This window comes from Equus quagga, chromosome 1, assembly GCF_021613505.1.
Source record: "Equus quagga isolate Etosha38 chromosome 1, UCLA_HA_Equagga_1.0, whole genome shotgun sequence".
Taxonomy (NCBI): Eukaryota; Metazoa; Chordata; class Mammalia; order Perissodactyla; family Equidae; genus Equus; species Equus quagga.
Window position 1 is genome coordinate 143,557,068 of NC_060267.1, and position 20,056 is coordinate 143,577,123.

General features: G+C 40.1%; 1 protein-coding gene across 3 annotated transcripts in view; it reads right to left on the reverse strand.

Moving 5' to 3' along the window:
• The window catches only part of CTNNB1 (catenin beta 1), a 37,482-nt gene extending 18,056 nt beyond the window's left edge, over positions 1 to 19,426 (reverse strand). For all 3 annotated transcript variants that reach the window (XM_046645753.1, XM_046645667.1, XM_046645581.1), the window contains exon 1: positions 19,284 to 19,426. The gene's annotated coding sequence lies outside the window, so the exon portion shown is untranslated. The remainder of the gene's footprint in view (positions 1 to 19,283) is intronic.
• Between the last annotated feature and the right edge of the window lie 630 nt (positions 19,427 to 20,056).

A 20,056-nucleotide genomic window follows, 5' to 3' on the forward strand; every position in this document is an offset into this window, starting at 1 on the left:
ATAATTCTCTTAATTTCTTCCACCTCCCTCCCACCTGAGGTTTGCTTCAACTACTGGGTTAAAGGGTAAGAACTTTTAAGGCCCTTGATACATAGCTCCAAAATACTGATGGCACATAAATTTACAATTTTCACAGAAGGCACTGTACTAGTGGCCAGCTTACCAAGGGCGTATCAGCATTGCTATCTCAGACAACTTTTAATAGCTATGTCACCCATCTAATGTATACGCCAACACTCCACCCCCTTCTCAAATCTTTCTAAATTATGAGAAAATTAAATGCTTTTTCTTTTTTTGGCTACATGTAGCCTTTTGGCTTACCAGCCAAATCTTGCCAGCCAATCTTGCCAGATTTGTTTTGTTTTGTTTTGTTTTTTGAGGAAGACTAGCCCTGAGCTAACATTCTGCTGCCAATCCTCCTCTTTCTGCTGAGGAAGACTGGCCCTGAGCTAACATCCCTGCCCATCTTCCTCTATATGTGGGATGCCTACCACAGCATGGCTTGCCAAGCGGTGCCAGGTCCGCACCTGGATCCGAACTGGCAAACCCCGGGCCGCCGAAACAGAAAGTGCGAACTTAACCGCTGTGCCACTGGGCCGGCCCCGTTGCCAGATTTTTTATGCAGTCCCCTTTTATATTTTTATGGATTACATGTATATGCAATGCATAAGAAGCCCCTTGAAAAATCATTAACACAGCACATTTAGGCCAACTGTGTGTGTCAGAGAATATGATTTTACTATTTCAAATAATTAGATTATAGTAATAATCCTTAACACTTATGATATATTGTGGTCTCACCAGAGTACCTTCACAGAGAATCTCTGGTGACACAATTCTAAAACAGTCCTGATCCTTCAGAAAAAAATCCAGAATCTTTTAAAACAAACTTTCACTTTATTTGCTCTAAGAACAAAATAACTACAAAAAGTAGACACTGTTTCTCTCCAGCTGATATTAACATAAGCAACCAAAAAGACAGATATTTTAAAACACAGCTATCTTAAAGTATATACTGAATAGCCTTTATCTACACACAGGTACATTTTTATAATTTCCAAATATAATTTTATGCAAGTTAAAAAAAAAAACCACTACAACGCTTCATAGTGTTTATGTAGTAAAAGTACAAAGAATACACACACCAGCTTCTTAATACTTGCGGGCAAAGAGAATAGGATGGGTGAGGGTATTAAAGATGGATTTAACTCCTTAGTTTGTGTGTTTTGTTTTGTTTTAATGAAACAAATACTACAAAATTACATCTGTTAATCTGGGTGGTGAGTACATGGGCGCTTTTTACATTATTCCCTATACTTTGTATAGCAAAAATAACTGAATGAAAATAAAAAAATAGTTATATATCGGCATTCCAGACACATTTTTTTTTGCTTATCAGACTGGTAAAGATTGAAAAGATTAATAATACCCACTGCTGATAAAGATATAGTTAAACTGGCAGAAACTTTCAGGAGGGTAAGTTGGTACTACCCATTAAATGTAAGTGTTAAATACCCTTTGACTTAAAAATTCCATTTTCATAACAGAAATGTATTCTGCAGGAATATTCAAAGAATCATGCCAAGAGGTCTGCACGGTGAAGCATTCACAGAGAAAAAGGTGGAAATTACCCAAATGCTCATCAACAGAGGAGTGAATAAAAAATAATTTATCCATTAAATGGAACATGTATTCATCTAATGAACAAATATTTAAGCACCTTTTTATGTTACTGGCATTGCAATAATAGTGAATAAGAGAGTCAGAGAGTCATGGTCATATATCTAGGAAAGCCTGCATTCTACTGTTACAGAGTTAAGCCATAAAAAAAGACAATTTAAGGAGAACTGCTGTGAAGAAAATAAGGTACGAAGAGAGTGACTGGTAGGGGAAGAGGGCTACTCTAGATAATATTGGGTGATGAGGGAGGAAGTGACATTTGAGCAGAGGAGGAGCTAGCCAGGTAAAGATAGAGTAGAACACTCCATTCGGAGAAAAAGTGAAAAGGAAGGAATGAGCTATTTGGTAAAGGTACTAAAAGGTCACCTGCGTAACTAGAAGTCAGGGAACCATGAAGAGAAGTGGGGACCAGATCAATAAGGATGTAAAATAAAATCCAAAGTGCACTGGGACGCCACTGGACTAACATAATCTGTGATTAAGGCTTTTTAAAATTCACTCTAGTGTCCATATGGGAAAAAAAGACTTAGAGGGGAAAAGCAAAGCAGGGAGAGCAGTTAGGAAGCTACAGTAAATCATTCAAGTGAGAGGGCATAGTGGATTACTATGTAGCCATTAAAAGGGTACAAAGAAAAAATATTTAACATGTATCCAATATGAAAACATCTGCATACTTTTTTAGAGGCATTTTTTGCATACATTTGCAGAACTAAATATATAGAAATAATACATTTGTATTAGAAATGATACTTGTCCAAGAAAATATATCATTTAGTCCCACTCCATGTTAGTTAAACAATGATATACAGGTTAAGGAAATGTTTCTAGGCACAAAACCTAAGTGGTCTATAAAATGGCCTTCTGCAAAAGAAATATGGAAACTACTCAGCCAACGATTAGTACCTTAAGGCAAAAACAAATTGCTAAAAAAAAAAAAAAAAAAGAAAAAAGTGCCAACGTTTTCTAAGAGCAAGGAAATCAAACATGGCAATTTTTTTGATATTTAGGCAAGTGTCATTTAGTTTTATCAATTAATTTCCTAATTTTAGTAATTTAATAGAAAGTTTCATTCAGTTCTTACTCTATTTAAGTGGCAGTATTCTAAGAATCAATGCATCACAAAGTATGCCAGATTTTTAATTAAATCACTTGTATTGTTTTAAATAATATTTTTTACAAAATAATTTTAGGATGTTGCCTTCTAACACCAGGTAAACATCTAATTTTTCCCTTGACATACTTAACAAGGTAGCATAATTAAAATGCATGGCAACTTCAGTTCTGAGCCTAATGTTACCTCATTGAATCTTCCCAGCAACCTCATAAAGTAGACAACATTCCCTAAATTATCAGATGAAAAAAGTGACTAGCAGCAGTTAATAGAGGAGTATGGCTAATAAACTCTATTCAGCTAAAATTCAAATCCAGGTCTGTTTGGCTGTCATGCGCCCTTTCAATCAAATCATATATCCCACCACCATCTCAAAGGTACAATTAGTATTTAATAATGAACGTTGTAGATCAATGCAAGAGAAGGCTTAGCAATTTTGAGATAAAAGTATCAAATTAATATAAAGAACTACATTGTTTGAACAGTGACCACAGCAAAAAAAATTAGTATTTCTAAGATTTGAATCACTGTATACTCCGTACTCTGATTCTCTGCCTAGCTAGACAGCACCACTGTTAACAAGAAATGCAGAATTTTCAAAGATGAGTATACTATGCCATGTAAATTGAAGATTTTATTTCAAGAAAGTTTCTAGATGTTAATCTTTGGGTTCAGGCTATAGGCAGATTTAATGGCAGGGACTCAATGACTTCCTGAAATAATTTAATGCATTGCTTTACACCCCATAACAATGACCTTCCTCTTCTCCACTTGTTACAAGTTTCCCTTCCCCACCATACCAAGCACACTCACAGTAAAAAAAAGAAAAAGAAAAACTCAGTAACTCTTAATTCTGTGATGGCTGGGACTGTACTTCTTCACTGTTTCCGAAGTGCTTAGAGCATATTAAGCTCTTAAATATCTGATGGACTGAATGTGCCAATAGGAAAAATGTTCAAAAGGTAGACAACAGAACAAATAAAATGTAATACAGAGGCTTAGATAGCCAACAGTGATATATATAACCTAAGAGACTTCTTATGTGCCTGTAGGAACATGAAGGATTCATTTACGAAGAATGTATCTCACCTAGAACAGAGGTCAGCAAACGTTTTCTGTAAAGGACCAGATAGTAAATATTTTAGGCTTTGTAGGTCATAAGCTCTCTGTTCAACTACTGTAGTGTGAAACTAGCCACAGGCAATGCACACACTAACAAGCGTGGCTGTGTTCCAATAAAAATTTATTCATGGAAATTGCAAATTTGAATTTCATATAATTTCATATGTTATGAGAAATTATCCTTCTTTTGGTTTTTTATCAGTCATAACAAAATGTAAAAAAACATTTTTAGTTCTCAAGCCATATGAAAGGTGGCAGGCAGTAGGTGGCCACCCCCCCCCCCATATATTTATTACCTACTTTGAATGAGAACAAACCAAACACAAGTGAGTTTACATTTTAATTAAGTACATTAAATCTAAATGTGAAAACCAATAACAGAAAGGGTTTTTAAGTGGGTTAATAGGCTACTAAGAGAGATTATACACTTTTTTCCCCTAAGTATCTTCAAAAACAGCTTGCGTGGAAAATGAACCTCAACCAAATGACATATGAAAGCCATATCAAGACCAGTTATTTTGGGAAAACATTTCAGGTCATTACCACCAGGTATGTGCTAAACCAGAATTTGACCTGATATATACATGTCTTTAAAAATCTTTTTAAATACAAAGATTCCCAGGCTTGCCAGAAGAATCCTTTAATAGTGGCAATCAGATCTTTCCAATAGTTCTAACCTGGAGCTTTAAAAAATACATATGACTAGGCTCCATCTCCTGGTTTTCTATCAGTATGGGTGGGATAGGACCCTGGCATTCTAGTTTACTTGTTTAAGGTGTCATACATATCCACATTGACGCTGCCACCCCGAGTAAAGGGCTACAGCTATAGACAAACCATATGATCCAACTCTATCTATAACATTAACCAATTAATTAATAAATAACCCAAGTTAAAAAAAAAACAAATCTGACTCCACAGAGTAACCCTCACATCAGCTCCTTTAGAAGCATCTATTCATTAAGACAACACAGATTCTTACTTAATCTTTAGCAACATTCTGCCCCCAGTGACACATAAGTTTATGTTACTCTCCCAAACAGAAGCACATTTTTCTGCCTTTGACAGCCTTACCATAGTAATAGGTCTTATAATTATGAGGCTCTCTCATATTTAGGAAGAGCAGCAGAATATTACAGAAAGTGAAGTGACGTAGGAAGCATTTATGTCCAGAGAAATGTGACTGCTTTCATTATCTCTATACAAAGAACCTCAAGGAAGAGTTCCAAATCTCCATTCTATTGTGACACCCACAAATGAGTCATAACCTGGTGTTACACATGAATGCTCCATTGGTATATTGCTTTTTGTTTTCTCAATTTACCAAACTGTGATGTTAATCAAAAGAGATTTTCTATTCCACAATTCCTTCATTTACGTACTCAACAGTTCCAGGACACAGCAATACCAATAGCATAAACACAATGTATATATAGATTTCATTCATTTACTCAACAAATTTTTATGCAACTGCTACATGCCAGGAGGTGTAATAGATTCTGGGTATACAGTGGTGATTAAAACAGACATGGTCCTTGAATTGATAAGGAGACAAACAATTACAGAGTGTTAAGTGTATAATAAGTAACAAGTGAGAGAAGGGAGTGGGATGACACAAGGACAAGTGGAAGGTCCTACTTAGAGTGGCCACACGCTTCTTGAGGGTAACCTTCAAGCTGAGACCTGGAAAAGGTCTCAAGAACATTCCAGAAACAAGAAATAACATGGGCAAGATCCTACAGTCAAGAAACACCTGATCATCTTTTAACAACCAATTCTTGAGACAGAGTGGTTCAATTACAGTGGGAAAGGGTGAGTGCAATGAGATGAGGTTGAAAATAACCAGAACATGTAGGACTTTCTAGCCTTTGGTAAGGAATGCACCTTTTATTCTAAGTGCCACTGAAGTCCATGAAAGGTTATGAGCAGGTGAATAAGAAGATCCCATGTGAGTTTTTAAAAGGTGGTTTTGGCTATAATGGAAAAAACTGAAAGGGGACAAGAAAGAACAGAAACCAGTAGAGCAACTAAAGCAATAGTCTAGGTGACAAATGGTGGTGGTTTAGGCTGTGGTAGTAGCACTAGGCACAAAAAGTAGCTAGAGTGGAGAAATACTTTGGAGGTAGAAACAACAGGCTGTGTTGACAAACTGGTTGGAGTAGATGAGAAAAACTACAGTAGATGACAGGAATTAAAGATGACTCCTAGGTGTCTGGCTTGAGTAATTAGGTTGTGATACTTACTGAGTTCAGTGCAATTTAAGAAAAAAGAGGAAAGTGTTTCTAGAATGGCACTGCCCAATATGGTAGCCACTAAGTCACATGCAGCTATCTATACTTAAATTTAATTTTATTAAAAATTTAGCTCTCCAGTCACATCATCACATTTCAAGTGCTCAACAGCTACATGTAATTGGTGGTCACAATACTGGACAGCACAGATGTAGAAGAACACTTCCACCATCACAGAAAGTTCTACTGCATAGAGCTGTTCTAGAAGGAAGAAAGTAAAAAAATGCAGCAAATGCTGAGTGGTCCAGCAAGACCAAAACTAAAAAGCATCCACTTGACTGGTCAACATGGAAGTACAGGAGTGAGCTCAGCCAAAGCACATTCACTCAAATAATGAAAGCAGAACATGAACTGGAACGGGAGATCAAAAGTGGAGACTGTGTCCATAGGATCTCTCTTTCAGGCTGCGAAAGGGAGAAAAATAAATGGGGCATTAGCTGGAGACAACCAAAGGTGGTCCAATTCTAGGATATTCCCCCATTCAACAAACCTTTACTGAGTACCAAACTTCCAGACACTGTTCTAGATACCAGGGATAGAAAATCAGGACAAGACTCTGAGAGTTGAAAAGAACAAGCAAGTAAAGAGACGTTACCTCAGAGTATGACTAAGTGCACAAACCAAAGGATAATATGACAAAGTCAAAATGGATGAACAGGGAAGACCCCAATGTGGAAGTGATATATGACATGAGCCACAGATGACAAGAAGGAACCACCTGCACAAAGGTCTGGAATATACTTGTATGCTACTAGGAATGACCCAAAATGAGGTGATAAGATTTAAAAGTCATTCAGGCAACACATATTTACCGATCAACTACTATGTTCTACGATTCTAGGCATTGGGAAGAAACGAGTGAAAGATACAAAAATCCCTGTCTTCCTGGAGCTTACATTCTAGGAGGCTAAGAAAAAAGGAAAGAAAAGAAAAACTAAAATATCTATTATGTTAGACAGTGATGAGGGCTAAGGAGAAACATAAAGCAAGAAAGGAGATAGGAAGCTGGGGAAGGACTGAGCTTTTAAACAGGATGGAAAGGAAATGCCTGAAGGAGGTGAGGAAGTAGCCATGGTATGGAGCATGCTTGACCAACTGGAGGAAAAACAAAAAAGCCAGCATGGGTGACAAGGAGTGAGAGGAGAAAAGTAGTTAAGTAATAAAAGAGGGTGGTTTGACCATGCAGAAGTCTATGCTGTTACTGAATGAGCTGGTAAGTCCCCGGAGGTTTCTGAATGTAAAAGTTACATGATCTATTTTTTTAAAAGGACTACTATGGCTACTGTGTTAGAAACACATTTAAGGGGAACAAAGGTGTGAAGAGGGAGACCAGTTAGAAGGCCTTCGCAGTAATTCAGGCAAAAGATTAAGATGGGAGAAAGGGTTAGATTTTGGATATATTTTAAAGGGAGAGTAGTCATGATTTGCAGACAGGGTTTGGATGTGGAGTGTGAGAGAAAGATAAGTCAAGAACAGCAAGGTTTTGGGGCCAGCCCTGTGGCCAAGTGCTTAAGTTTGCATGCTCCGCTTTGGTGGCCCAGGGTTTCACCGGTTCGGATCCTGGGTGCAGACACAGCACCACTCATCATGTCATGTTGAGGCGGCATCCCATACAGCACAACCAGAGGCACTCACAACTAGAATATACAACTATGTGGGGGTGGGGTGGGGCGGAGGATGTTTGGGGAGAAGAAGAAAAAGGAAGAAAACAGATGTTAGTACAAGTGCCCTTAATCTTAAAAAAGAAGAAGAAGAAGAAGAAGAAGAACAGCAAGGTTCTAAGTTTGAGTAACTGGAAAGCTAGAGTTGCATTTAGGAAAGACTAACAGAAGAAGCTTTAGGGGAAATTGGGAGCTCAGTTTTAGATAAACTAAGTTTGAGATGCTTCTTAGACACCTAAACTGTTGAAAAAACAGTTAGATATTAGCATCTAGAGTTGAGGGAAGAAATCCAGGCTAGGGATATAAATTTGGAAATCATGAGGAAATAGATTAAATACTACCTGTTTAAAGCTACAAAACTGAAGTGTAATGAGACAACTGAAAAAGGAGAGGTTGAAGGACTAAACTTTCAGCCACTCCAATAGTAAGAGATGATAGAAAAAGCAAGAAACTAAAAAGGAACTGCCAGTGAGGTAAGAAGAAAATCTGCTGGCAGACATGGTGGCCTAGAAGCCAACTGAAAAAGTGTTTCAAGCAACTGTGCCAAATGCTACTAGTAGGTTAAGCGAGCTGAGAACTGGAAATTTATAACACGGTACAAAGTTTGAACACTGGTAGGAGTTCAAGAGAAAAGAGGAGAGAGTGCATATAAGCAATTGTTTCAAGGTGTTTTGTTGTATAGAGAAGTGACTGGGATAGCGAGTGAAAGGGGAGACAGGAAGAAAAGATTTTTTTTTAAAAATAGCATAAAGAGTGTCATGTTTGTATGCTCATGGGAAGAGCCAGTAAGAAGGAAAAACCAACGATGCAAGAGAAGGGAGAATGACAGAGTAATACTCTTGAGAGCAAGATGGAATGGGACCCAGTGTACAAAAGGTTGTCCTTATCTTGGAACACTATGGTTCACCCATAGTGACAGAGGAGAAGGTAAAGGCCACAGTCACAGATATGGGAATATGGAGAAATTCTTTCAATTATTCTATGCTTAGTGAAAACAGCAACAGAATTACATGAGAGTGAAGATAAGGGAGGAGGTGTTGGGAGGTTTCAAAAGAGAGAAAAAATTAAGGAACAGTCATAAAGGAGGGTGAACTAATAGACTAGGGACCACTGGGCATGAAGCCAGGAAGGGACAAGGTTATTGAGAGTGTATTTAAGAAAGTGATTATGATTCAATGTGAAATTTCAGCTGGGTAGAGGTTAAAGTGAGGGATACTGAAAAGCTTAGATGGATAGATAGACTGTAGGTTCCAGTGGGGCTGAAGGGCCACTGGAATTGAAAGTATTTACTAGAGGACTAAGAGTGGGACACGTGAAATGATACTGGGTGGGGGGAAGGGGGAAGTTATTGGTAAAAGACAAGGTAGCCTAGGATACGACAATGAGAATGTGTGGTTGAATTAGAGTGAAAAATAAGATCACTGGAAGAGAAGAAATGAAGAAACTAATAGGCCAGAATATTGGAAGCATCCCCTACATCAATGTTACTCAAAGTGCCGTACCATGACCCATAAGGAACTTACGCCAGATTATAAATTAAGATACTGCTTCCTTCAGCAAAAAGTCTTGCTACAAAAAAAGTCAACTGAACTAAACAGTGAACTTAGTGACAGAGATGATTTACATTCCGGCACAAACTCCTTATCGCAATTCATACTGGTTACAAAGAGTTCACAACCCAGATGACATTTTGAGTAGCACTGCTCTACATGGACCCTGGTATCACTAAGAATCAAGAATTATGGCAGAAATTAAGAAGACAGTGAGCAAGGAGCTAATAAAATGTTCAAGGAAGGAAAAGAAATGACCCAGGAAAGTTGGTAGATGACTAAAATAAAGAGGGGTAGTGGGTGGTAGAATGGCATGAGAGTCAAAGTTTGCAGTTCTGGGAAAAAAGGGTCAAAAAGTGACAATGAGGAACAAAGAAGACTCTTGCTTTAGCAGTAAAAGGTGTGCAAGAAGGGAAAACATCTACCGCATGAGAGAGCTGCAAGGGAGGTAGCATTAGCAGGAGAGACACTAGCTTACAACTGTAGCAAGAAAGAGAAGGGAACATTCCCAGAACAGATTGAGAATAAAAGGGATTTGCTAACGACTATGAGTTCTAGAAGTCACAATGAATGGATTTCAGGAGATGATAAAAGGTGAGACGTGGAGATCAAAAAAGCAATGGGATTAGAATCTGGAGGGATAAGGGTAATACAGAAGAGGAGGTACAACTAAAGGAACAAAGTCCTTGAAAAGGCATGTGTCAGGACTGGCTTCTGACCGGAATATAATACTTCCTCCTTTATAGAGATGGACCCTCTATGCAGATTGATGATAAGAAGGTGAAGGAGTTCCCACTTAGCTTTTTTTTTTTTTTTTTTTTTGAGGGAGGTTAGCCTTGAGCTAACATCTGCCACCAATCCTCCTCTTTTTGCTGAGGAAGGCTGGCCCTGAGCTAACATCTGTGCCCATCTTCCTCCACTTTATATGTGGGACGCCTGTCACAGCATGGCTTGCCAAGTGGTGCCATGTCTGCACCGGGATCTGAACCGGTGAACCCTGGGCCACCAAAGCAGAATGTGCGCACTTAACTGCTACACCACTGGGCCGGCCTTCCCCCTCCTCAGCTTAGCTTCTGATGGGGGAAAGGGGACTTTGAGGAGCAAAGAGAAGGTTAAATAGTCTTCCTGTCTTTGAGCTTTCTAGAGAAATGTAATATGATCTGGGGTAAAATGGCAATAAGGAGAAACCTGAGGTCTGTTAGCATATAGTCAGAGCATTCTTCAAGCATGATTAATAAGTATTCTTAGAAAAAGAACCCAATTTTAGTATTTCCCAGCTTCCAATTATCAACAATAGCATTTTAACATTCATTACTTTGTCTCATGAGTGACTCCCAATCTTCTGGTATTCCAGATTTCTAATCTCTTAAACTTTCTAGCCTCCTATTTCTCCTTCTATGGGGAATAAAACAGCTGGCACTCTGATTCAGGACCCAGGAAAAAATGCTAGAATTAAGGCAGGAAATAGTGCCCTAAGAGGATAACTATCAGATACAAAATAACAGTTTTACTCCATGAATGGATCACAGAATACTATAACTAGGAGTTAGAACAATATAAACCTTATTTCATATTCTCAAATGGCTTTTCCTACAGAAAGATATCAAATAAAAAAATTTAATAAAACAGTGGGCTTAAAAACTAATCAAACTTTAAAATTAAGCAAAATGCCAGAAAACAGACTAAATTTATGAATCTATCCAAAGAGCGCTTTGTCAGCATACAATGTTTCCTATATAACATTATGTCTACTTTTGTATCTAAATGAACTATTACATGTAAGTAATATTTGACATTGCTACATTCTTTCAAGTAGCTCAGAAAAGAACTTAAGTGTCTATGTCAGCACTTTCTACACAGGGGAATGGAACTCCACTTGGAAACCTCCATTAGTTGGATTGAAAAATATTTCCAAGAAACCCTTCTCCTCCCTTATACATGTGGCATTCATCTAGTATATGCAAAACTTCAAAGACAGACTCATTCCCTACACCCTTACCCCCAAACCACTTAATTATACCTAAAAAAAGGGGGTGGGGGTAGGACAATTTACACCACCATCCCTCAGTGCAGGAAATTACTACAATCATTTAAGATAGTTTTCAAATTGCATTCCCAAGAAATTTTGCAGTAAACCTAACTTTGCATATTTTTATATAGATAATGTACAATGAACTGTGTATATATGTACAAATATATCACAATTATTTTTGCTATCATAAAACCCTGTTAATAAAAGCAGCTTATTAAACTAACCCTTCAGCTTTTGCACATCTTTTACTTTCAAGTTAGATCAGCTGCTAGCATTTAAGATAAGATTTATTAATCATGGACATAATTTGTATGCCATGAGGACTGATGAACTTGAAAAAACTTAAATGGTTTAAAAATATCATCTTCCCCACCCCAAATTTTTTAACTGTTTAACACACCTGTCACAAATCAGTTAAAAGGAGGGCCAGCCCCATGGCCTAGTGGTTAAGTTCACACGCTCTGCTTCAGCGACCCAGTGTTTTGCCAGTTCCGATCCCAGGCAAGGACATGGCACCACTCATCAGGCTACGGTTAGGCAGCATCCCGCATGCCACAACTAGAAGGACCCACAATTAAAATATACAACTATACACTGCGGAGATCTGGGGAGTAAAAAAGCAGGAAGAAAAAAAAAAAAGACTGACAACAGTTGTTAGCTCAGGTGCCAATCTTTAAAAAAAAATTTTTTTAATTTAAAAAAAATCAGTTAAAAGGAAAATATCAGTCCAGTAGTATATGAATTATGAAATCACAAGTAAAATCATGGGAATATGAGAGAAGAAGTTAAGAGATGGAAATAAATAGGGGACCAAATGGGAAGAGCTATGAAGCAGTTTCACCCCAGCAAAATCCAGCTGTTCACACTCTTCAAACTGTTATTGGGGTGGGTGGGAGGGAGGGTCTGCCTTTTCAACAAGTTCAAAAGAAATCAGAGGCAGGAAATTTCTGGAATATTACAAGACAAACTTTACAGTGGCTCTGTAAACTTACACGGGGATTGTGGAATAGGCAAGGGGGTGAGTATCTCTGGGATAAATGTTATGTGAAAAGTCCACTGATCAGTTTTACTTGCATGCTATACCATATCATATAGAAACAACTGCAGCTTACAACACTATCTTCAGATGATGCTTTTTTGGAGGAGGGGAGGGGGAAGGAAGATAGTCCCTGAGCTAACATCTCTGCCAATCTTCCTCTATTTTGTATGTAGGATGCCACCACAGAATGGTTTGATGAGCAGTGTGTATGTCCATGCCCAGGATCTGAACCCACAAACCCCGGGCTGCCAAAGCAGAGCGCACAAAGTTAACCACTACACCACCGGGCCAGCCCCTAGATGATGCTTTTTAAAACCAATGTTGGCCTATGGTTTGCATTTTCAGTCCAGACAGAGTTTGCCATTTAAACATGTAGTTTGAAGACTAAACACTCAACTTTTCAAACTCTGGAAATGAAAAACTCCGCCTTAGCAGCAAAAGATTTAACCAAAATCTATTAAATTGCTTGCAGAAATTTATTCTGACCAAATAGCAGTATGCCACTAGTTTAAGGAAAACTTTAATTAATTTTTCATCATCTAAACTTTGCTTTTCAGTTTTGGATCTAGTCTGACAATAGTTTATCTTAGAAAAGCAAACTTTGGCTGAAAAGCAGGATATGATTTAAAGACATCAATAAAATTTCAGGCTGACATGATTGTGTATACATAGCCAGAATTTGCCCAGCATTTTAAGTGCCTTCTCAGATTGTTTTGAGACCTCTTTTAAAAATACACTTTAAAAAACTACAGTTAAGATGACCAAGTAATGAGTAAGTTGTTATTTCTCCTCCTTTTCCTTGACCCAAATCATCTTAATTCCTAAACTTGAAAGTGTGGGTTTCCCAGATTTCACAAACAAGTTGATAATATGAACCCCCTTTTAAGTTCCTAAACTATAATCAATTGATACAATGCATTTTTCAAATACCTAAATATGAACCTAATAGTTTAATAATATTATTTCCTAAGTTATAGAAATCCACAGGATCATATTATCTCGTTTAGTAGAATCATTATAAAAAACTGTACTTCAAATGGAACTACTGCAGACGTTATAAACTGGCAATAGGCTGCTAATAGGTATATTTAATTTGTGCTGAATAATGTCTTAAAACATGAATTTCATTCACTGACATGTGCAAATCAAGGGATGCACATTAATCCGGATTTCCTCCTTCTCTTAGAGGGGGAAAAAAATCAGTTGAGGTGACAACATGCTCTATATTCCCACACAACGGCTGAAGCTGCTGAGGATGGCCACTTAGACGGGACATGTGCTCTTCAAACGTGCGTGGCCCTGGAGACACTGAGCAGCCATTCCCACCGTAACATAAGACCAATACTATATGGCTTGTGAAAGCAATCTTAGTCACTTACTTTGACTGTCAAATTGTTGTACACTTATTAATGAAGACAAATAGCCAATTTCAAGAGATAAATTAAGTCTGCAATAGACACTTTTTTTCATTAAGCTTTATGTGCATTATCTTTAAAAGAACTTTCAAATCTAGTCTTATATCTCATCAAAATCTTGGAAAACTAGAACAGAAGCTATATGACCTGTAGACAGAAAACGGTGCAAATACTAAGTATCAACTTGGACATTACTAATTCCAAAGACGACTCTTTATGAAGGAACACAATTCATTCTGAAATAACCATTTACATGAGGTCTTCTTGTCAAGAAAAATTAGATACAACAATAATACATTTCTTAAACAGTCAAAAATCATTATCAATGGTTCTGCAAAATTATACTGACTTTCAAGAGCAAATTGGAGCAAGATGTGATACTGTCATTTTCCCTCCCTACTCTACCAACTTTTTAATTTCATTTCAACCACCCATTATGGAAGACAAAGAAAAAAAAGCTTCTAAACTCAGAATTTTCTGTAAAATGACCATTTGACTTCCAAAAGATGATTTAGAATAGGCTTCATTTGTTACTAATCAGAATCTGATTTGAAACAAGTATTTTCAGAAAATAATGTCACTAATGGAAATAGCAAGAACTTTAAACATAGGAGGATGGAGAAAGGTTTTTATTGAAAAATTTAAAGGGCAAAACATTGGTATAGTTCATCATAGCCCAAAACTCTATACAGATAAAACCCTATAGTCACTAGCGCATTATATTCTGGAGTTCACATAAAACTGACTCAACTAGCTTAGTTTCCATCTAGTTCCTAACACAGACATAATATTCCTCGATAATAGAACTGAGTTGAGCACTTACTCTGTTTTACTAATAGATTTTAGACAAACTGACAATTCACTTCTTCATTAACTTTTTCTGAGAATTTGTTTCTGTAATTCATTAATATGGCTAAATATTAAGATCTTTTACCCCCAAATTATTATATTGAGCTTTTGGTTTATCATTATCATATATTTAAACAGAACTGCCTATTTAAAGTGCCTTAAATAAAATTTAATCCCTTATTTAACTTTGACCTCTCTCTTGCAAACATTGGTTGAGATGACATTTTCTCAAGCCAACCTTTTAATCAGCAGTGTTCATATGAATAAATTATTCTAGAATTCAAAAGGCTTTTGATTGATGCTCTCTCATAGGAACTATTCCTAAATATATTCCACACAAACTTGCAAGGGGGAAAAAAAATCACAAGCCTTACGTTATATCCACTGGAGGGCACTCAACATGACCGAAGCATGCAATGAAAACATGCCCTAACACTACTCTCACTCTGCTCAATCAGTTTGATAGAGACTCTGGGAGTGGGGAATGTCTCTAAAAAGAAGAGATGCCCACAATTCACTAATCCAAAAAGGTAGTTAAACTCTAAACAAGGGTTCCTAACGTGATTGACTTTATCTTTTAAGAGCTTCTTTTTCCTTAGGGAGAAAGCAGATTATATACATCCTTCGAGCACAGCAGAGTTCAGGCCTCCACAGATGGGTCTAGGTTTCAAACCTGAGTCAAGCTCAGTCTTGCATGAAACACAAAAGCAGCATTCTTAAGTAAACAGAGGAAATAAAGAACTTTTTCCTGAGTTTAAGTGATGAAAAAACAAACGAAAATGTGTTGCTCATTTTCAAACAAAACAAATCATACACATACAGCAGTCCCAACTTATCTGCGGTTTCACTTTCCTTGGTTTCAGTTACCCACAGTCAACTGTGGTCCTCAACCAGTCTGGAAGCAGATGATCCTTTTGATGATCCTTCTAACTTATCTCAGAAGGTCAACAGTAGCCTAACATTACATCACAATGCCTATGTCATTCACCCCACTTCATCTCATCATGTAAGCATTTCATCACCTCACATCATCATCATCATGAGTACAGTACAATAGCATATTTTCAGAGAGAGACTACATTCACAGAAGTTTTACTACAATGTACTGTCATAATTGTTTTTTTATTATTATTGTTAATCTCTTACTGTGCCTCATTTATAAATTAAACTTTATCATAGGTATGTATGTACAGGAAAAAATATAGTATAAACAGGGTTAGGTACTATTTGTGTTTCCGGGATCCACTGGGGGTCTTGGAACATATCCCCCTCGAGTAAGGGGGGACTACTGTATTTTCCTTTTGTGAAACCTGACAAGTATATATTTATTTTAGCCTATTAACCTAGTTAACTATAACAATCACAATTAAGCATTACATAAACAATAGTCTGTTAAAGAATGAGAATTGATTCTGCAAATCAGTATTCCCTCAATGAGGATACAAGAGGCAATAGCTACATGGTCTGGACTAATCAGAAGCAGCTCCTCATCTATATTTATTATTTACTTTTATAGTATAAAAATGTTTTTAGTCAAGCTGTTTCAACAAAAGATATTGTATCCCCAATAAAAAGAGGGCTACAAGAAACAACTAAGTTAATGCAACTAATGTTTTCAAAAACAATGTCACAAGTCAATGTGTAGCACTACAACAGAGTTGCCGATATTTTTTATTAGAAGTTTGTCCTGCCCTCAAAGCATTCAAACTTTCTGCCTTGGGTTAGCAGCAATCAAGCATGCTTCCAACCAAGCTCAAAAGTACAAACTTAAATTTACCACCTACCCATCTACAATTATTGATTATCAGCAACTAGTAAACCACGAAAGAGAAAAGCATGCTATAACTGGACAAATGAATTTTTCCATTTCAACACAAAAGTTTCATTTGGCTGACTATATTTATGTAGTCCATTTCTGGCGTTCTAATTTCACTGCTACTTATAACTATAAACGAGTGATATTCAAACTTGAATTCTCCACGTCCCTAGTTTCCACAATACTTACGGTCCTCTTCCCACCCCTCCCAACAATAAAAAAAGATACCTGTAGACAGTTTTGTTAAGTACCACATCTCAATACCCTAAGAGAAATCTGCCTGCTTCATGGCTTCCTTCCTATTTGGGGAGGGGGGGAAGGGAAGTGTCTATGAAAACAAGCATATAGAACTTCATTTATATGAACAAGTTTTATTCCAGTCATCTCTAGTAACAGTAGAAAGCTCAATTCACAGTTTGACAAGTTTTAATACTGTAATATACACTTTTCTACATAATAATCTTGGTAAAGGAAGTAAATAGTTCAAAAGAAAGAAAACTCTTGAGTGCTTCTTGACACTCAAATACCGTTAAATGCTTCACTTTTTTATTAGCCACCTTATTTTTAAAAACTTGGTTTTTCCACACAACCAGAAGGACTTACAACTAAAATATATAACTATGTACTGGTGGGGCTTTGGGGAGAAGGAGGAGGAAAAAAAATTTGGTTTATCCTGAAAGCTATTTAAAATGACTGTCTTGGCCTCCAGGAGGATCTCAGCCCTAGGACTCCACAAGGACTCTAAGTTACGTGCTATCCTAAACTTTCCAGTGCTGGTTTTTATTTCCCCCTCAAGGACTTCGGACTTGAATAGTCTCAGCATTCCTTTAATCTTATAGAATAGTCTTCTGCGAGTTTTTCAAGTTACTGTTGCCATCACTTTAGGGCCTTGTCCTTGTACATGGCCTTCAGAACAAAGACTAGGTCAAAGTAATGAATATTGGGTGCAAATTAATCAAATTTTGTCTAAGAATATTCTCAAATAAACCTTAATGGTATTTTTAGTCCAGAGATTTTGTGGGTTTAAATGTAAAAGTAAAATAAATGTAGCAGCATCCTTAGTTCAGACCCGCCCCCCCCAAAAAGCCTCCAAAGTACTGTATGTCACTAATTTAAGCAGATACTAAACAGTATTATGTAAACGACATTTCAAGCTACGTCTAATATTTCTTACGATGAAGACAAATTAACACGAAGACATCTGAGGGTACTGAATGTTCACCAAGTGACAATAATGAAATGGCTTCCTAAATTCCAGACAAAACACTCTATAACTTAGCGGTCTGAAAAACATTAGCCTCGTCTTTATCAAAGGATAGCCGTCTCTTCAAGTTGATGTCTAGTCTAAGCCACCACTATTCATGATACAAAGCTCTCATTTCACTAAAACCACTCCTCGCTTTCCTTTTGCCGACCTCCGCATACCAGCAGGCCGGTCTCTCTTCATTCACCACTCACAAACTCGGGGGGGAGGGGAGACCACAGATGTCTGGAAGATACAAAGTATGAAACAATGCTCCCCCTCCAAAAGGGAACAGAAAACGAAGCAAACAACTACACCCAACTGCCAAAGCTTTCAAGTTTAGCGGATTCAAAACCGGCCTGGGAGAACTTAACTTCGAAAGTCTCTCTTCGAAGTCCTCTCCCCAGACAAAACACTGGAAGAAGTTGCAGTGCTTGAATTTCATTTGAGCAATTCCGTGGCGAGGGAAAAATTCACTCCGCTGAAAAGAAAATGTGCTCGAATAATCAAGTTTAGCTGCCATAAAACTATTTGAATAAATAATTTCTACGAACAAAATTCTGGAAGCAGTCAGAGGCTGAATCCCGAGGTTCACTCGATAAGAAACAGTGAGCAAGCTGCCCTCGCCCCCGCCCTTATTTTTACTAGGGTCTCACACCCACCGCCATAAATCCAGAAGACTCCCAGTACATTGCACATTGCCGCTTTCACTCACCTACACGGTACAAGAAAACAGAGGTGCAAGACACGGATTTTCTACCTGCAAACCCTACCGACGCATCGCACTGTCTGCACTAATAGTTTGGTTCCTCTAAGGTTTAAAGTTGCTTCCATTTAAACAAGCGCCAGTGCCAAACTCACATATGCACGGCATTAAAAAAAAAAAATACTAACAATTTTCTTAATTCGTCCTTAAGAACGAAAGAGGTAATCTGGACAGAAAGTCCACTGGCCCTATCCCCAAGGCAATGGGACCGAGGGTGGCGTCCCAGGCCCAGCGCCCGGACCCCAACTCCCCGCTGGGGCTGGAAAGGCGGAGCCCCTCGTCCCCACCCCGCCCCCCAACCCGGCCCCGGCGCATCCCGAGGCGCAGGGTCCCTCCCCCAAACTCGGCCGCGGCCGGAGCCCTGGACGGAAACCACAGCCCCCCCGCCCCCCGCGCCGGCCAGCCGAGCGCCCCGACGCGCCCTCGCTGCGCCCCCTCCCCGCAAGCGGCGCCCCCGGGGCCCCCGAGACGCAGCGCGACCGGAACCCAGGCCGGGCCGCCGCCCTCCGCCCTCCGCCCCCCGGGCGCGGCCCGCCCCCGCCGCCGGCCCGGCGCCCCCAGCCCGCACGCCCGCTCCCCACCCGGGCTCCAGGCTGCGCCGAGCCCCGCTCCCAGCTGCCGCCGGGACCGCGCGCCCGCGACGAAGTTTGGCTCCGAAGAGGGAACAGGAGCAGCCCCAGAAGGGTAAGGAAAGGAGCGCCCAAGCACCTCAGGGGAACAGGCTCCTCCCGCCGCGGGAGTCCGACCGTCCTCGGCCTGCGGTGGCGGCTCGGCTGGAACTGGAGCGGCTCCTCGGACCTTCCTCCGTCTCCGCCTCCCCTCGCTTTCCGCTCTCGGGGCCGGGCTAACGCGGCTGCCACAGACCGAGAGGCTTAAAATGGCGCCGCACAAGGAGCTCTTATAAGTCGCGCTGGAGCCGCTGTATCCTGCCGCCACCGGCGCAGCGCGGAGCGTTCCGCCGCGCGAGGACAAGGGGCGGGGCGCGGGCGGACGGCGGAAAGTAGTCCCCGCGCCGCCGAGCTGCCGGCTGCCGTCCGAACGCCCCGGGCGGGGCGAGGCGGCCGTGGGTTCCCCGGACGCTCCCCTGGGTAGAGCCCCGCGGCTTCCCCGCCGCGCGAGACCGCAGGGCGGCCCGGGAGGGCGGCGTGGCCCGAGGCGGGGAGGCCGGAGCCCCCGCGGGCCGGGATGGGATGGGGTGGGGGGAGGGCGGCCCCGGGATCCTCCACTGTCCCGAGCCCGACGCCCCCGCCCCTCGCGTGCCCCGAACCGTGAGAGCCGACGCGGGGCTGGCGGCGCACTTTCCGCCGCCCGCGGGAGGCGGCATCCCGGCCTCGGCCTTCGGGGGCCGCGCGGGCGGCTGGCACGGGTCCTGAGAGGGCAGAAGTTCAGGGCCGAGGCGGCGGCGGCGCGGGCGCTGAGGTCGGGGCCCGCCCCGCTCCACTGTCGGTCGGGGGACTCGGGCGGGTTAGGGCTTCCGCCGG